This window comes from Lepeophtheirus salmonis, chromosome 11 (assembly GCF_016086655.4).
Source record: "Lepeophtheirus salmonis chromosome 11, UVic_Lsal_1.4, whole genome shotgun sequence".
NCBI classification, from domain to species: domain Eukaryota; kingdom Metazoa; phylum Arthropoda; class Copepoda; order Siphonostomatoida; family Caligidae; genus Lepeophtheirus; species Lepeophtheirus salmonis.
In genome coordinates, this window is record NC_052141.2 from 13827694 (window position 1) to 13845565 (window position 17872).

The 17872-nt window shown below is 31.4% G+C and overlaps 2 long non-coding RNA genes across 4 annotated transcripts; one reads left to right on the plus strand and one right to left on the minus strand.

The window, feature by feature from the left end:
• Positions 1 to 203: 203 nt before the first annotated feature.
• On the minus strand, positions 204 to 2196 carry LOC121126204 (uncharacterized). Of its 3 annotated transcripts, XR_011782139.1 has the most exons (4): positions 2014 to 2135; positions 1897 to 1958; positions 557 to 880; positions 204 to 491 (listed from the first exon to the last, which is right to left on the minus strand). It is a non-coding gene; the product is annotated as an uncharacterized lncRNA (long non-coding RNA). The 3 variants fall into 3 exon arrangements; XR_011782138.1 differs by lacking the exon at positions 1897 to 1958 and having other exon boundaries at positions 2014 to 2196; XR_011782137.1 differs by lacking the exons at positions 1897 to 1958; positions 2014 to 2135 and having other exon boundaries at positions 557 to 1875.
• A 14480-nt stretch (positions 2197 to 16676) lies between these two features.
• Positions 16677 to 17370, plus strand: LOC139906537 (uncharacterized). Its single transcript, XR_011782140.1, has 3 exons — positions 16677 to 16839; positions 16893 to 17032; positions 17095 to 17370. It is a non-coding gene; the product is annotated as an uncharacterized lncRNA (long non-coding RNA).
• The last annotated feature ends 502 nt before the right edge of the window (positions 17371 to 17872 follow it).

The window sequence follows — 17872 nt, forward strand, 5'->3', positions numbered from 1 at the left end:
GACTTAACCCCACATATTAGGTACGTATGCCCTATCCGACTATCTAACCCCGTTCACCTGGTTCAATCAACACTAATAAGTAATAACCGAGGGAGTTACGTAAGATAACAAATGGGCCGGCTAAATAAATTAATCAAGTGGCTACATACTATTCAAAAATAAAAATAAAATATTAAAAAGACCCCCCCCAAAAAAATAAAAAAAACTTTTTTCTTGTTTTGTATTGGATTAACAAATACAACTATACAGATTCATAATATACATCTTATAAGGTATTGAAGTAAAGCGAAAAATATGAAATGAATTTCTCTCTTCACCTATTATTTCCTCAAACTAGCGTCTAAGTTATTCATTTCGAATTAAGTAGGCTCCTCGGTTTGATTTATATATTTTACTTAAAAATCATCCATAATAGTTGTTTTCAATGTCAATTCGACGTATGAGGCGTTGACACAGGGTAGTATACCTACATGATTTGAACACAATTTCACCTGTGTATATTTAAGTAAATCTTTAGTGAGTGGCACTCAAAATTCTTGAACGGGAGCATACTCACCATGTTAGAAGAGTGATAAAATCGCTCGAGTGGAGGAAGCCTTAGGGATTGGCCTACAAGTGGTTGATCAATAAGCTAGGATTAGAAAAAAAAACATGAATTTCCGCCCCAAAGACTTTTGAACTCCCCAGTCCTTCGATTTGAATCCTTTGGATTTTTAAAAATGGATGCATGCATTTTGAGTCAAAGCCTGTAGAATCCACCAAAGTAGCATCACAAACCTCAGAGCCTTTGAGGAGTCTCATTAGAGGAAGACGTCTACAACTTATATTGATAATTATGTATGTACTGCCTTCTGACCTCATCTGGAGACTGTAATTGAATCTGGTGGAAATCAAACTCATAAAAAATAATCTTTATTATGTGGAAATAAAAAAGTATTTTTAAAATTTTCCTCTACAACGTCATTCTGTGTGCTGTTGCACATGGTTATTTGTAGCACAATCAAAGACTTTTTGAACAACCGGTATGTGTAATTTATAAGTGTAAATGTCAAGGGGTTGAGGTAGTATATTACTAATTATCCATATCACATATAAGGGCAGTTTCCCTCTCTGATTTTATTAGTATTCAAGATCTCTTTAATATGTTATAATCATCATGATTTAATCCAAATCCCTTTATAAATATCTTGTTTAAGCGGATGTAAAATATCAATTGACGTACATAGTCTTTGATAAATGGCTTGGTGGTAATTATTGTTGAATGAATACAAATACAATCTTTCCAATATATTTTTAGTACACCAGGGAAATTATTCATCAATAGAATATGTATATTAGAAATAGTACATAGACAATGTATATACGTTAAGAGTGTATAGTTTTTTTGTTTTTTTTTTTAAATAGAGTGAAGCATCAACAAACTGAACGTATGTAACAAAACACACCTGTTTGCTTATCTGTGCATTTGCTTTACATAAAATGTAAGGAGGTAACGTTAAGGTACAACTTATAAATTGAGTCTTGTATCTATAAAGACTCGCTATCATTATTATGAAGTATACAATTTTGTACTAATTCCATCTATCTGCACTATGTACCTATACCGTATGAACAATGTACGGCCTACATAAGTCAAAATACATATTATAATAAGTAAGGGGAGAAGAAAAACACCTTCTTTTGATACATACGTATTTTATAATAATATGTAACTCTGTACTGTTGAGTGAGGTATTAAAAGGTGAAGCATAGCTTATTTGGCACTCTAAAAGAGCGAATACATATCATTTATATATTCACTGATAATATGATTAGAAACATTATAAATGACTTATTTTCTAATTAAATCGTTTTGACAGGTATTTTCCTTTCCTGTAGATGTGCATTATGACGTACTTATGATAAGTGACCGAAAAGATCCTTGCTTCATCCCCTACCTATAAGTTACAAAATATAATCTTTTTAAATATTATCTATATAAAGTATTTATAAATAATTATAAAAAATACGTACAGAGAAGAGGAATAATCACAGAATAAAAGCCTGAAGGACACGACTCTACAAATCACACGCGCATTTTTCAAGCCATATATGTACATAATTTCTTTTCCAACTTTCAAGGATGAGGATCCTTTCTCGCAATAATAACCAAATGGAACAAAGAGTCTTAGCGTTCGTTCTCTTAACCAAGCAGGCATCCAGAGAGTAGTGAGTGAGTGACGATGGCGTACACATTTCATGCATGCATATGAGGAAATTGATTTATATTATAAATATAATACGTAGTATTAGGTCGTATGAGTATTATTATATGAGCAGTACCATGAAATGATTTTCCTCCTCAAGTTAAGACAAAGAAAGGGGGGTCCACTCTTCTTCTTCCTCGGCGCAACCGTAAAGGAATTACGATGATGAAATGATTATATTTTCTGAGTTGAATGCACTTCGAGGGAAATAAAAATCATTATTAATTAGTAACGTAGAAGAGGGGGGCGATAGAGATGTCATGGACGTAAAAACTAAGTCGTAATAAAATAGTATGTCCCTTGGGAGTAAGTGAGTAGCAAACTGTTCATATCCGCACCCTCCACCTATTTTTCAAAATGGTGGACAGTGTAGTAACTGATCCTTGTGACATCATCATTTTTTGTATAATGGGGGATGGACAGTGTAGTCACTCATTCCTTGTGACGTTTTTATTTTTTGCATAATAAGGATTGGAGGATCGAAGTCAGTGCAACATGGATGACATCTAGCTATTAATTATGATGTAGGGAATTTTTATAATCGATCTAGCTATGGACTTAATAGGAGATTAATAGAATGTTGATAAAATATATATTGTCCCACGGGTAAAGGAAGAGTCCTGACGAGTATATGATTTTATTTGGAATACTTTTATATAAATAGTATGTATAAATAAATGTATGACGACAATTCATGTGGAACAAAGAATTGAAAAATGGAGGATTGAACATAACTAGCTACATAAAATATTACATAGTATGAAAAGAACAAGAGTTTCACAAGAGAGAGATTGTGTATGTGTTTTTTATTATTATTATTGTTATTATCATTCGCCCCTCTCTCGTCTACATAATAATAATAATATCTAAGTACATACCCAACTGTACATTCATGGCAAGGTTAATTATTACATATTATTATAAAAGAAGAGAAAGACCGTGGATTTTAGCTATACATATGTAATTATGTATGTATATATATGGTTAAAATAAAAGAGTTTGCGCTATGTTGATGTTCATATATACATGAAGTTACTAGAGAGAGAAAGACTAAGAAACAGCCATTTCCTCCATAGAGTCCTTGTCACACTGTAAATATTAACTGCTATTTATTCTAATATAATATATTATGTTGAGGGAGATGTAAATTCGGAATTTTGGCCTTTATTTCTATGCTTTATAAAAAGTGTTATAATTGGCTTGTAAGAGAGATTTAAGCCAAGTATTCCCCATTCTGTTTGTTGCCAAAGGGAATTTAACTTGATAATGCCCTTCTCGTAGATACCCTTGTCCTTAATGGCAAAACACTCGTAATACTTGCATCTATTGAGTCCAAATATGCACCCCCAAGTGCGTTGGCCATAGGCAGGAACAGGTGATAGTCAGTAGATGCTAGGTCCAGACTGTAGGGTGGATGCATAAGAACATTCCATCTGAGCTCCCGGAGCTTCTGGCGCATCATCAATGATGTAAACGGGGATGCGTTGTCATAATTAAACACGATTTTTCTCCTATTTGAGTTTCTTTTTGTATCCAGCCTTCTGCAAATCGTTCAAAATGGTTTTATGATCGATGTACAGCTTCTGGGTTATACATGACGGTCTTGACCTTGATATTTTCCGACTGCATTGACATTTTCGGTGGCAGGCCTGCCAGTGGCTGGTGCAGCATTCAATTTCACTTCAGTAGATCGAAATCCCTGGAATCGCTGTTTTGCAGTACGAATCGTATACATTGCAAATTTTTCTTTGTTGTTTTTGACGCGTTTTTCCCTTTGAGGAGTAACAAAGTAAAATATGGGGAATTTCTTCATTTGAGTCAACCATACTCGACGCACAATCATTCACGACTGTGCAAAAAGCGTTTGTAGTATAGCCTCCCACCTTTACAACACCTTATCGTATGATCTGAGTTGACCAATAATGGAGAAGATATACTTTGTTTAAAAAAGGGCGGGAAATACGAAATTACTTTTTCCCCCATCTAATATAAATACATAAATATTTAAACACATTTTATCCAATTAATATGTTATCCATCAATGTTAGATTCTATATTTACATATTTATTGATATATAGAGCTAGAAATAAATGATAATTACTCAATACTTGTGCGTCTCTTGAAGTACATATAAGAAGCTTAACTAAGAGACACTTGTAGGTACTAAAGTAATAATTATTTAGGGAACAAATAATCATTATCTTCTCCTAATGCTTTATTTATATTTGGAATTAGATTAAAAATAATCAATAGGTTAAGAGGAAATTAAGAGAGTAGATTAGTGAGCTCTAATCCCGTCTACCCTATGAATGATGTATTTGTAAATACATCTACGATTGTTCAACAAAAAACTATTTAAGTTTTAAACTTTACTTAACTCTCTCTCGCCTTCTTTTGTATACATTATTATGTTAGCATAAATATGTAAGTTGAATGTTAAATGTGCACCTATATAAATTGCTTGTGCGAAGCAGCCGAATAACAATACAATTGCAAAATTTTATTGTAATAATAATTATGTGAAAATATGACTTGTAACATATATTATGATTTTTGAATCATAGCAATGAAGAGAGTGTGTGTGTTTGTGTTTGAAGGTACATAATATAAGTAAAAAATAGTAACATATACATCCCATTTATAATTACGTTTTACCTTGATTTTACGTATGTATGTATATTATACACATAATATAAAGACCATGAAATATAAATATAAAAAAAAATAGAATCCTATAATATGGAGTTTTTATTTGATAGTGAACAGAAAGATGATGTAAGACAGAGAGACAGAACAAAGTATGTACATCTATTAATATATGTGTAACTCAATTTTTGACCTGTAAAATAATATACCTTCTTGACTCCCTTCATAGTGGTCGTCTAATCGTAATAAAAAGCAACAGAGAATGTACAATAAACGATTTCATTTATTATTAAAAAACTTTTGACGACAATTATTCGTATTTATCAGGTTATTCCCCTTTATAGCAACTTTTATACAAAAGTAAGAGAAATACCAACTGGAATAAGTATACTAAATAATTACTCCCAAACTATCACTGTCATTTTATTTTTTCCACAATTTTTAAAATGAATTAGTTATATACTATATACTACAGGCATTACCACGAGTAATTAGGCGTTGGCTAAAAGACAAACTTTACATAAATAATTAAGGAAGGTAACTTTCCAAGAAATCCGCAGTGTATCTCCTTGTTTTTCATGAGCACGCTCATTTGGAAGGGCCCAAGCTCCCTCCCCCAAATGATGAAAACTAGCGCGCCCCAGCTTATATAAATTCATATGATTTGTTCCCTCCTCAAGAATGAAAGAATTATAATTAGAGTCTGAGAAAAAAATTAATATTTTGGGATGACTCATGAGTAAAGAAAAAACTAATTATAGCGATTAAAAAAGGAAAAACGGTTGATACATGTGCTCCTTCTTTTTTGTTGCTTCCTATTTAACATTTCCCTTTGAAAGAAAAATTATCGCCCATCTGAGGTGTAAATTGATTTAATAAAGTTGATGACAAACTCCTCTGACAAGTCGTCCCATGCATCCACTATGGAGGACTTCATTTGGGTATGAGTCCTGTTGGCTTCCCTCTTCAAAGTGTCCCATATAGAAAAGTTAAGGGGGTTCAAATCTGGTGAGGAAGGGGCTTTTACCTCTTCGGACCAAAATGAAGCAATGTTTTCTGTGTAGAACTTTTGGCAATTGGGGGACGTGTTAGAGGGGGCACCGTCCTGAGTCCACACGTAGTTAGCCTCAGGGTCTTCAGCCATGGCAAGGTAGTGTACTTAAGCAACTTACAGAGGCCAAAAAGCCAAGGATCATTGTTTAGAGCGGATATTTAGTGTGGTAAATCCTTGGACCTCTCCGCTTGATTCTGCAAGCCATTGGTGGTTCTGAGCGTTGTGGAGTTGATCAACTTTGAAAATCTTCTTGTTTGATAAATTTCACAATAGATCCATTTGCCTTAATCCATCTAAGGATTTTCTTTTACCTATCGAGCCTCCTGCCTTTCATGCCCTCTTTCAGAAGGTGGCGTGGGGTCCTTGGGAAAGAAACTAATCCCAAGTTGTGCTTTATAGCCGTCCTGATGGTCCTAGATGACACGGAGAAGTCGTTGGCGAGGCGATTCATCAACTTAGTGAGATCCTCATTTTTATTCTTTTTATAAGCCTAACAAGAACTTAATATCCTTTTTGAAATTATGCCTTCCAGTTTTGACATCCTGGAGAGGTCTTCTCCATTTTTTTTCGTCATGGCCAACTTTAAAACTAGGCTCCTAAAACAATTAACAATGTCAGTAATCTTTATCACATCAACTCCAACATCTAGGAGATCTGAGATGCACTGCCTGTTTGCTTGTTGCTCGCTCATGATCATGAACTGACTAAATGATTGGTATAGTTTGTTAATGTAAAAAGGACAGAGGAAGAAGAAAACCTTTTCATAGTAATGAGAAAATAAACCTTAATTAGCAATCCACGTTTTGCTATCCAACCCTGTATATATAAATTTAAATATATTTTAAATATAGAGGGTTTTTCTCTTTAATTCAATTTCTTCCTATCAAAATAATATACCAGGCACCTAGAATTAACAATGATCTTAATTCAGGCGTACCATATCTATCACTCCCCCCTTCTCAACGCGCTCTTACAAAAAAACATGTCTATTGAGGAGTACTTTAGTCCTTAGATCCCTCACTAATAAAAGCCAACAAAATTAATTTTAACATTTCAGCGTTTATATTTAATTCAAATTTTGACATATACTAAAATGCACATGAATTATACTATATACTTTTATAAATAACAGACCAATAACAAAAACATAACAGATACAGTACCCTTGGTATACATGTATACGTTTGCAATATTTCATTATTCCAAATTCATTATTATTACTTAAATCAACAATATTTATATATTTTACATCATAGAGCAATATATCTGTAGCCACCCCACAAATTGAGCAATTTTTGCTACTTAATATAATTTCTTTTCGGAATTCGGAGAAAAGAAGAAGTAGAGGAAAAAAATCAATATCTCAAATTTGTTTTCAATTTTTTTTTTTTTTTGTGAATAGCTGTAGATTTTTCCGTAAAAATTAAAATATTTGAAATTTTTTTTTTGAATTTTTTTCCAGAAATAATAATAATATCTCAAATTCAATTTTATAAATTTTTTTCCAAAAAATTTAGTTTTTTATAAATAACTATGGATTTGTTAAATTTTTCGCCAAAAAATTTACATTTTTGTTAATAACTATGTAATTTTGAAGAAAAAATTTCAAAAACTTTAATATTTGAAATTTATTTGCAGAAATCTAGTTTTTTGTGAATAGCTTTGGCTTTTAGTAAAAAAATTCCTTAAAATTAAATTTTCTAGGAATAACTATGGATATTTTATAAATTTTTCTTAAAAATTTAATATTTGAAATTATTTTCAAGAAATTTAACGTATGAAATTTAATTTTTAAATTTTTTTCTAAAAAAATTATTTTTTGTTAATAACTGTATTTTTTTTGAATTTGTTTTCGAAATTTTTAGTTTTTTTGAGAAAACTCCAAAAAACCAAGGCAAAATAAATAAATATATATGTATAATTCTGCAGACACCACTGATATGTACATATAATGTATACAGTGCAGCCTGTATACACGTTCGATGCTATATGCTCACGCCTTCAATATTTTTTAGATCAAAATATGTTTATACATCTTCACTGCAACCGGTGACTCGCTTTCATAGAAACAGATATACTTTTTTTTGAATATAAAAGTACATTTCTCTACTATAATATGATCTTAAAATTGTATGTCTGCTCATAAAAAGTATAGGCTATTTATTTAAAAAACGGAGACAAATACAAACTTTAGACATTAAACAATAAAAGTTGTTCAGAATTATGAGTTACATAGGTAAGGCTATGTTTCATTTTGGTCAAAGTAGATTCGTGGACTCTGGAGGGGAGTTTGTTTTTTCGCTAATAAGTTGATTGTTTTCATAAAACAAGATCGATTCATCATGTCTCAAAGTTTTTTTAGGTATGGCTTGTCCATTCAAAAATGCACACACAACGAGAAAAAATAAATATTATAAAATTATTTAATTTAATACTGTATTATAATACTGCTTTCTAATATTTTATTCAAACCCTTACAATACATTTGTATTTCTATATCATAGCCCTAATTTTCTCCTAGAAATAATAAATTAGACATTATATATGTATATATATTCTTGGACTACATGATTGAAAGGATCAACAAGAAATTGTAGTCCTGTCCTTTTGGAAACGGAGCATAAGTAGAGTATAAATTATTACTTCGTTTATTTATCGAAGATAATAAATTATGAAATCGAGGGAATCGACAACTGACAATACGATATATTTGGTATTTTTGTGTTAGTGAGGTAACATTGTGCTATCTTTTCAAATCCACTGATGAATTAAAAGAACATTGAAAAAAAGGCTAGATCGAATTCAATCAATTAGCGTTCAGAACAATGACTTATAGAAGAAATTGACACCTGAATATAAAATGCAGTATGCCAATTGTTTTGGTTCGTGAAGATAATGTTGATTGGAGGAATTCAAATTCGCTCTTTTTAAACTTTTAAAAAGACTTAACAATTATTGAGCAATAATTCCACAGTTCCGAAGAATTGGCCCAAAAAAGGCTTACTATCAATGAGTTGGCGTAACGTATTTACAAGTAGAGAGAGGGAAAATTATATTAAAGTGACGTCAGCTTAGTCAGACCTTACATATTTATTATAGAAATAGTATAATGGGCTCGGCGGCGCCACAGCTACCAATTAATTTTTGCTCCTCGTTTCTTTTCGGATAAAATGTTGCAAAAATAATAAAAGTAACGACGTGGCTCAGATTATTGTATCACGCAACCTTTCCTCCGTAAAGAACCAGGGGAAAAGGTCTAAAATCAAAGATTTTCCATTTTCACTAAAAATTACAAGCTATATGAATGACGTCATTGGTACCCTAAATACAGGAATAATCTGATGAAGAATAATTGAAAAGCTTAAAAGGAGCGTGCATAATACTAGAGTCAATACAAAAAACACATTTGAATGATTACATTTTTTACTTTTTGAATTACATTTACCCAAACAAATGCCCCTAATGACGTCACTATAAAGAGAAAGAGAGTGGCTTAATAAATTACGCTGTGCTTGAGAAAAGAAGCAATTGCACTGATAGCTGACAATGGAACACACACTGTAACGCCTGGGTTGTAATAGAAAAATGACAATAATTATTCACTTTTAAGTGTGAGAAGTTGCGTGACTGTGTGGGATAAACTATCGACTTAATTAATATATGATGTATAAATCCAAAAACCAACTACTTATATATACATAATAATACACTTTGTATATAATTCTTTCTTGTTCGGAATATACATATATAATAACAATAACTAAGAAAATAACAATAAACGTAAGAGTCATTGACCGAAGATTTGCGAAAATAAAATGGAGAGTTGATAAGTGTGTAAAAATAAGAAAAGGAATAATTATTTATCATAACATTTTAATGACATATTGTTTAAGAATTGGATGTTATTAATTATGTTATGTAAGAACATTATTTGTCTTTTTATAACTCTAGTTATAATTAATTTATAGTCAGGTAGATGTCAAATATTAATACATAACAGCAACGGATTGCATTATTTCTAATAGGATTTTAGCAAGTGTACAACGAATAATATTTTGTATATGCTATGTATACACCGTTGTTATAAGATAATTGTTTATTACAGCCGAAGATTTTTTTAAATAATCAGCTACATAAATCATGGAAACTCCATTCTCAACCTATTAAAAAATTAACAATGACTCCGATCCATAGTCTTGCTCTACATAGCTATCAACAATTCATGAATAATCTAACTTAATAAACCAATGCCCATGTAATATATCTAACTAATTATAGCTAATAAGTATTAAATTTGATCATCCAAATAGTGTAGTTTACGCGTCATTAATATTAGAATTGCAATAAAGAGGGTGGAAAGTTTCCAAAAATTTCTATGGAAATTTTGAAATGAGTAGGTTATGTGATTTTAAATGTTCCGTTTATATTTAGAGAAAAATGCTCATACTTATAAAATACAATAGCATCTGAGACTCTAAAGATTCGTTTCTCCTTCAAAATAATCTCTTAATTCTCTGGAATAAATAAAAAAATAATTTTCTTACAACTGTTATTTTAATTATAACATGAGGACAATACATCTTTGTTTTTTGTGCATTGTCTCAGATCAGACATGTTTGGGGCTGTGGAAGAGGGGAGGAAGGGTCTTAACTTTCGTCAGTTAAAAAAGTAGATAGTGTCAGGTTATCAAGAGACAAGGGGGCTAATATTCCAGCCCTACAAAATCTGTTTCATAGATCATTTAAGAATGTTTCTTTATATGTCTGTACCAAAATACTTTTTTATAAATTCAGGCTAATGGTAATTTATCTCAATATCAGAAAGTGTTAATTTTTTTTTAGTCAGATTTTGAATTACACACAATTTCTGGTGGTACAGCCACTTTTAAATAATTTTCTAACGAATTTCCAAAATTAAAGAAGGAAGCTCTTTCTTTTTTCTCTGTTCCCTGCAATTTTTTAGTCACATTTTTTCTCTTTAGTCGATTAATTACTTTTACATATGTATTGATATGATGAAAAATATATTATTTACCTAACATAATTTTGTCTATAGCCTCATAAAGTATTAAGAATTTGATTTGTGAGGCTTAAACAAGCAAGTTTTATAAAAATAAGATCCCTATTTTTAGAAATACTAAGTAAAATAGTGAACCATACTGGCTATCAAATATATATCCTCCATTGACTAGCTTTGTTACATATCTGACCACAATGTATCACAAATATGTTATTACATCGTTGTAATTTCTTATTTCTATATTGTACATAAAAATTAACAATTAAAGTGTATCCCTACTTATCACAGATTTTGGGAATAAGAAAAATCCGTGTTGTACCAGGACCTTTTTAGTATTAAAATCTGTAAAATGTGAGAAATTATTTTTCAAAGTACTATCTTTCTTTTTTTTTTTTTTTAATAATTAGGAAAATAAAAACAAACATTTTCTTCATTATAATAATTATAATGATTTAAAATAATGTATGCCAGACAACAAGATACTTTTAAAATAATTGTGAAATTTAATCTTAATCAAGTATTTACTCGATTTTTAATATGGTCTACATACATAATATTGTAAGGTTTAAATAATCGGAATCTAACCAATGTTTATTACTCAAAGTTATTACTTATTTAGAATTTATTATTATATTTAAAAAAAAAAATTGATAGAGGGGAATATACTACACTAAATATAGTAGAGCCAAGATCATTCCACACCTCGTGTTATGCGAAATCCGCGGTGTTTGAAACTGCGTTATGCTGGGACCTACTGTACAATGGAAATGAGAAGATATTTTGACTAAATATCCTACTTTTCTAGTCACTAATTGATTTTTAGATGTCCAAAAAGACTCCTAGACAAAACAAGTAAAAATCACAATTGTTCCAACAATCTTTTAACTGCACGATACCTTTTTTATAAAACGATGTATCTTTTGCCTCAAATAGTCCCCAGTTTCGGTTATTACTGCTTCATCAGAGTGAAACCCCTTTCCGCAATACTTTCTTTTAAGGTCGCCAAACAACCAGTAATCACTAAGGGCCAAATCTGGACTATATGGTGGGTGGGGAAGAAATTCAAAGTGCAATTCGTGCAATTTTGCCATTGTCCTCATCAACTTGTGCTTTGTCTTGATGGAAAAACACTTTTTTCCTCGCCATATGAGGATTTTAGTTACGATTTGGCTCTTAAAAACATTCAACAACGCTATATAATATTCACTGTTGAGGATTTTAACCTTCAGAAGATAACCTTTGCAAATCACCGCGAATCCTAAAAAAACGATACCATGACCTCACCAACCCACTACTGCGTTTTTATCGCTTCGATCAACACTCACTCGTTTGGATCCAATCAGACTCCTCACACTTGGACTCAGGAGTAAAATGATGGATCCATATTTTGTCCATCGGGACATATCGACGGGAAAACTCCAATTTATTGGATGGGTGCGAAGTCCTATCTGGTGTATTATTAAAACGTGTAAATACAATTTCAAACCTCTACTTGCTTCCTTTACTGATCAGGATAAGGTTAAATGTGGTCTGGATTTTTCTGAACGATCTTGTATTATTAAAATATCAATAATAATGTTGGGGTGGCTAAATATCCCAGGTTAGACTCTGAAAGGGAGTAACAGAGGCTTAATAAGCTAGATTACCGTCAGTTATGGATAAGAAGCATCAAAAGAATTTTTGATTAAATGCCCTTATGTGACAAATCATGATTATTGCTAAAGTTGTAGAAAATATGAACCGCTGGAATGTAAAAAAAAAAAAGAAACTTGGAAATAGTCAGAAGAATTTTCATCATCAAAGCTCACCGCGCGGGACCCAATGCACAGGAGATACTTTGGATGATTGAAGAATGAGATACTTCCTTTTTTCAAATATTCAAAATCAACAGTTTATGACGTGATTAAGGCCTTTGATGAGGAGGGAAAGACTGAGAGAGCAGCTCATTCAACAAGATCTGATAAAATCAAGACAAAAAGGCTCAATTATTAATATAAGTATTGTAACAACGCCACTGAGCCTTTTATTACGGTAAACATTCCTAAAAGTCAACTGATTAATTTTAGAAAAAAAAAAATCATAATGAATGAAAAATATAAAACTTATAGAATATAAAATAAAGATATGCCTTGACAAAAACAATCTTAGAAATTAAGAAATAATAAATAAAAGGTCCTATTTTTAAAATTTTAATTGACAGTTTTGTAGTCCAAATAAATATTATAAAGTGGTAAAATAAAGTTTCTTATTTGGCATAAATGAACAACACAAGTTTATTTAATAGTAATATATCTGACACTTGGTACTAAAAAAACAAGATTTGAGTACTAAAAATGAAAAGCCGTCAGGAGAAATGCGCGTTATACGTAGTACCGAAAGATAATATTTATTTATTTGCGGCATGCTTAGAACTAAAATACTCATACAATGAGGCAAGTTAGAGAAAAATTGAAAAAATATTGTTGCAGAAAATATGTTTAATATATAATACTTATTTAAATATAAATCATGTAACTGTATTCAATTCGATAATTTTAATGAAGCAATATTTCCTATTTTCCACATTTTACGGATTTTCAAATCAAAACGTGTCCATGAAGGAATTTTTTTTGGACGTTAGATGGTTATTTTCTTTTTAGAGGAATAAAACGCAAAATAAAAAATATCCAATGATACCAATTTCCCAGTTTTTGTCATTTCTCTGCCCTTGGGGAGTCAATATCTCTGGAAATAGTAATTTGTATCTTTGATGAGACCATATATGACAAACAGAACCGTGCAATGAGAAAGGGAATTAATTTAGATTATCACGTCTGCTTCATCTGAGGCCTGATAATGTGGTTAAGTTTTTTTCTCTACAAGCGGGATAACACCCCTTAACTGGCGTGAACCAGGCTTAGAAGCTTTAGAAATGAATGGAATATGAGAACTTGGAAACAAATATTCAATGGGTTTTATATTTGTCTGTCTTGTATCTACTAAACTACTGGACTCTGAAGTTTTGCATAGTGTAATATTTTTTTTTCCTTTTAGGACACGTCATAGAGTTTACGTCGTAGAACTGCATGTTATTTCCAAGAGTATTGTTTTCTCTTGATTTTTTTCCAAAGAGTTTTCCCGAGGAGGTGAAAAGGATCTCTTGGCGTAGTTGGAACTTTTGGTTTCTTTCGTAGTAGCATTTTTAAGTCGCCTCTGTGTTGAGTATTTTTTGTTCTGTAAGTTTCAATCTTTTGGTCGGCAGTAGGTTAGATCGGTAAAATAGATCTTTCAGTCCCTCCAAGTGTGCTCTGTTGTTGAGTCGAGTAATAATTGTCTTCTTCTTTTTGGGCTTCGTCCCTTTCGACCGCAGAGTTAATTTCCTCTCTTGCTTCGTCAATATTTTCTTCTTCCTCTAAAACTGGGGTCACCAAAATACGGCCAAGGGCCAGATCTAGCCATCGACGTCAGATCATCTGGCCCGTCGACGGTACCTGAATATTCTTTATAAAACGTGTGGAACGCGAAACTTTGTGATAAAATATAAATTTGAATATGTTGTTGGGAAACTAGAAGATATTGATTGCTACGTGCCTTACTATTACTAGGCTTGTTGTGGTTTTTGTGCATATTATCTTTTAAATAACTATAGAGTATCTTTATCTTGTTCTATGTACTTCAAGAAATATATATTAAGTGCACCTGTAGCACCAGCAGGAGCTTCATTCATTATCTCCTTCTCCGTTTGGGTATCCCAAAATTATGTATCTTTCCTGTTCTTTCATTTTCAGATCCAGTTTCCTTCAAACTTCATTATGTCAATTCCAAAAGAGAAGTGGGTCCCGAGTGTCGTGTTTTCAATGACGAGTGGGGAGTAAAGTACTTCTTTGCAGAACAAAGGACCAGAAAGTTAGCTGCTTAATATGTAGCACAAGTGTTGCAGTTTTGAAGGATTACAATATTCATCGTCACAATGAAGCAAAACATCTACCAAAAGTTTTCCAGAACGTTACACTCTGAGAATGATGAAATAATCAAATGTAGTTTAGAAACTCAAAGAACTTTGCTTAAAATCAATCTGTCACTGTTACACGTTATAAAGCAGAATGATTATGCGGCCCAAGCTCGTCATACTTTCATTTATCAGGCCCACAGTAAAAATAAATTTGGTGACCCCTGCTCTAAAAGTCTATTACACTTTCAATTCTCATAGGAAGATCATTCTCTCGTCTACATTCGGTTTCATATTCATTGAAATTAACTTAATGTTTATTGTATATTTAATTTGAAATTCATGTCTATACTTTTAAATTGTAATGTATTTAAGGAAAATATATTATATATTTTCCTTAAAAATAATTAAATTTATTATTCATTGTTTTTTTAAAACATAGAGTACTCGGTTCAAGTAGACAGTTCTTACTACAGTGTGAAATTTCTTTAATTACTTACCCTAAATAGTGGACGACTGATCCTGTAATCATCCAAGGTTTTATTTTTTGCCTATGACAAGTGATGTCACCATCCTTAAATTACAATGATTAATGAAAAACATATTCCAGGGTTCAGTAATTACATAATTTTTAATTTCAAGTGTTTGGAAGGGTAACTTTCGCATATTATTATATATTTTTTATCTAGAAATTATTTTTATGACTAAAAAACAAAACTTGCAAATGCTGATTCTCTTAACACAGCCTAAAACTGGTGAATTTAAATGGCGTGCCATTATTTAACACAATCCCAGCTTGTAGCTCTTGCATAGTCAATATATACTTGTACATCATACAAGAAAGTAATCTAATATATTTTACCTGTCTCTGCCCAGTCAGAGATTACAGGAAAATGATGAATTATGACCCTGTATAAAGCATACCGACGGATCAGGGAATTCTCTAGACCAGAGGGATTCGGCATGGCTCTTCTCTGTTATTACTTATTATAAAATTAAATAAATGAACAAGATTCCCGCATAATGACGTCAGCATAGAATGATCGTTACTACGACATATAATATTTCAAATTCTTACTTTTAACTTATTTGTATTTTTTATTGTTTATTATTTCTTTTTTTTATGACAGCTCATGTACGACTCCTCTAATAACGCGTAGTCCTTTTTATATGTGCTCATACAAGGACTCCTGTAAGCAGGACAGGACACTGCGCTCACGCGTTTTCAATATAGGTCTTTGGTTATTCTATAACTATATTATCATTAAGGGTGATAATTTTGGTAAGAATACAAAAGCGTGCGAGGAGAAGAGAAGAAATACTTATGGCATCATTGATTAAATAATATACATCTTCTTCTATTAAGCAAGGACGTTATCATTCCCGCCTTTATTATTCAATATTAATATAATAATATTAGATGGGGATAGTCGATAGAGAACTGAATAAAATGCCTAAAATAACGTCGCCTTCTGTCTGGATTTCTGAAAATGGAGGCCTAGGAATTTGGAAAATACTTACCGGATGAGAAACAGATGGTTTGTTGGATTTGTCGATATAAATGTGCCTTTAGTCCCCTGTCTAGAATTACACGCTACTCATTATCCTCATCTCATAACTAGAGTATGGATATAAAATCAATTTAACGATGAATACATCAAGTCAGACTTTAACTTTGATCTCACAACGATGCTTATTGCATGTACCTTATCCATTGATAATTATCTACGTTCAAAAAATTTATGGAGAAATACACGGGCAAACCTATCCCTTCCGGAGGAACCATCATTAAATTAATAGAGGATGTTGGTACTGATGTCATTTATAGAAATACATATAAAAATGTTTTGAGTCATCCACACCAAATGACGATCAAGTTATCAGTAAAAAGTATAAAATATTTACTAATATCGAAATGGAACTCTGAATTTTGTACTATCTCACAGTAAGTATGCAATTTTTTTTTAAATCTAACGATAAAATAGGATTCTATTTTAGCTAAACATATCAAGAATTATGATACACAACTCAGTAAAGGGCAAAAACAACTGCTTAAATGGTCACAACAACGGGGGTAGTAGCTTTGGATGGTTTGCAACTAGTTTGTCTGAGACTACTTACTTCGCTTTAAGACTTGGGTATGATAATTAGGTTTTCCAATATTACATAGTCAATAAATATTACTTTTTTATCACTTAAGGCTTAGCTATGGTTGATGGGCTCCAAGAAATGGTGTTCAGAAAACTCATAAAAGGCAAAAACAACTGTTTAAATGGTCACAACAACGAGGGTAGTTACATTGGGTGTTGCATTATAATTAACAATTGTGTATATCCTTCATGATAATAGTATGTTGTTATATAAGCATACCTAAATAACGGGGAAAAATATTTTTTGATGCTCTTAATAGGGAGTAATATCGCCGGACATTACTACATAATTAGCTTTTGCTCTAAATCTTTACGAAGAATTTATTTCTAACATTTTTTTATTAATATATTTATTGTCTAATTTTATGATTTTGACATTTACTTTATTATTAATAATTAGTTAGATTTCATCGGTAGAGATATGTCTATCCTGTGCACAATTGTATGTATATAGCAACTTCCACATGAAGAAGAGGGGGGATTATCTTTTTGATTAAACTCCACGTCTCGCTTGTGTATTGCAACCTAAAGTTATGACATATTTAACTGAATTCCGATGTTAGAACAAGAAAAAATTATCTGGATCAATCTATTATTTCAATATTCTGTATTTATAATTTATTATTATTAATAGTTATATGATTTTAATTGTTTAATTTTGTATATTTAACTTTAACTTGTAATGGTTTATTTTTTAGTATGTAGATTATATTTAATTAAAGCCTTCTTTTTTAAACTTTGAGCTTCAAATACTCTACTTTGTCGTTTCATTAGCTATTATTCTGAGAATAAGGTTCATAATGAATTACAATTTCATGGAGTGTGACG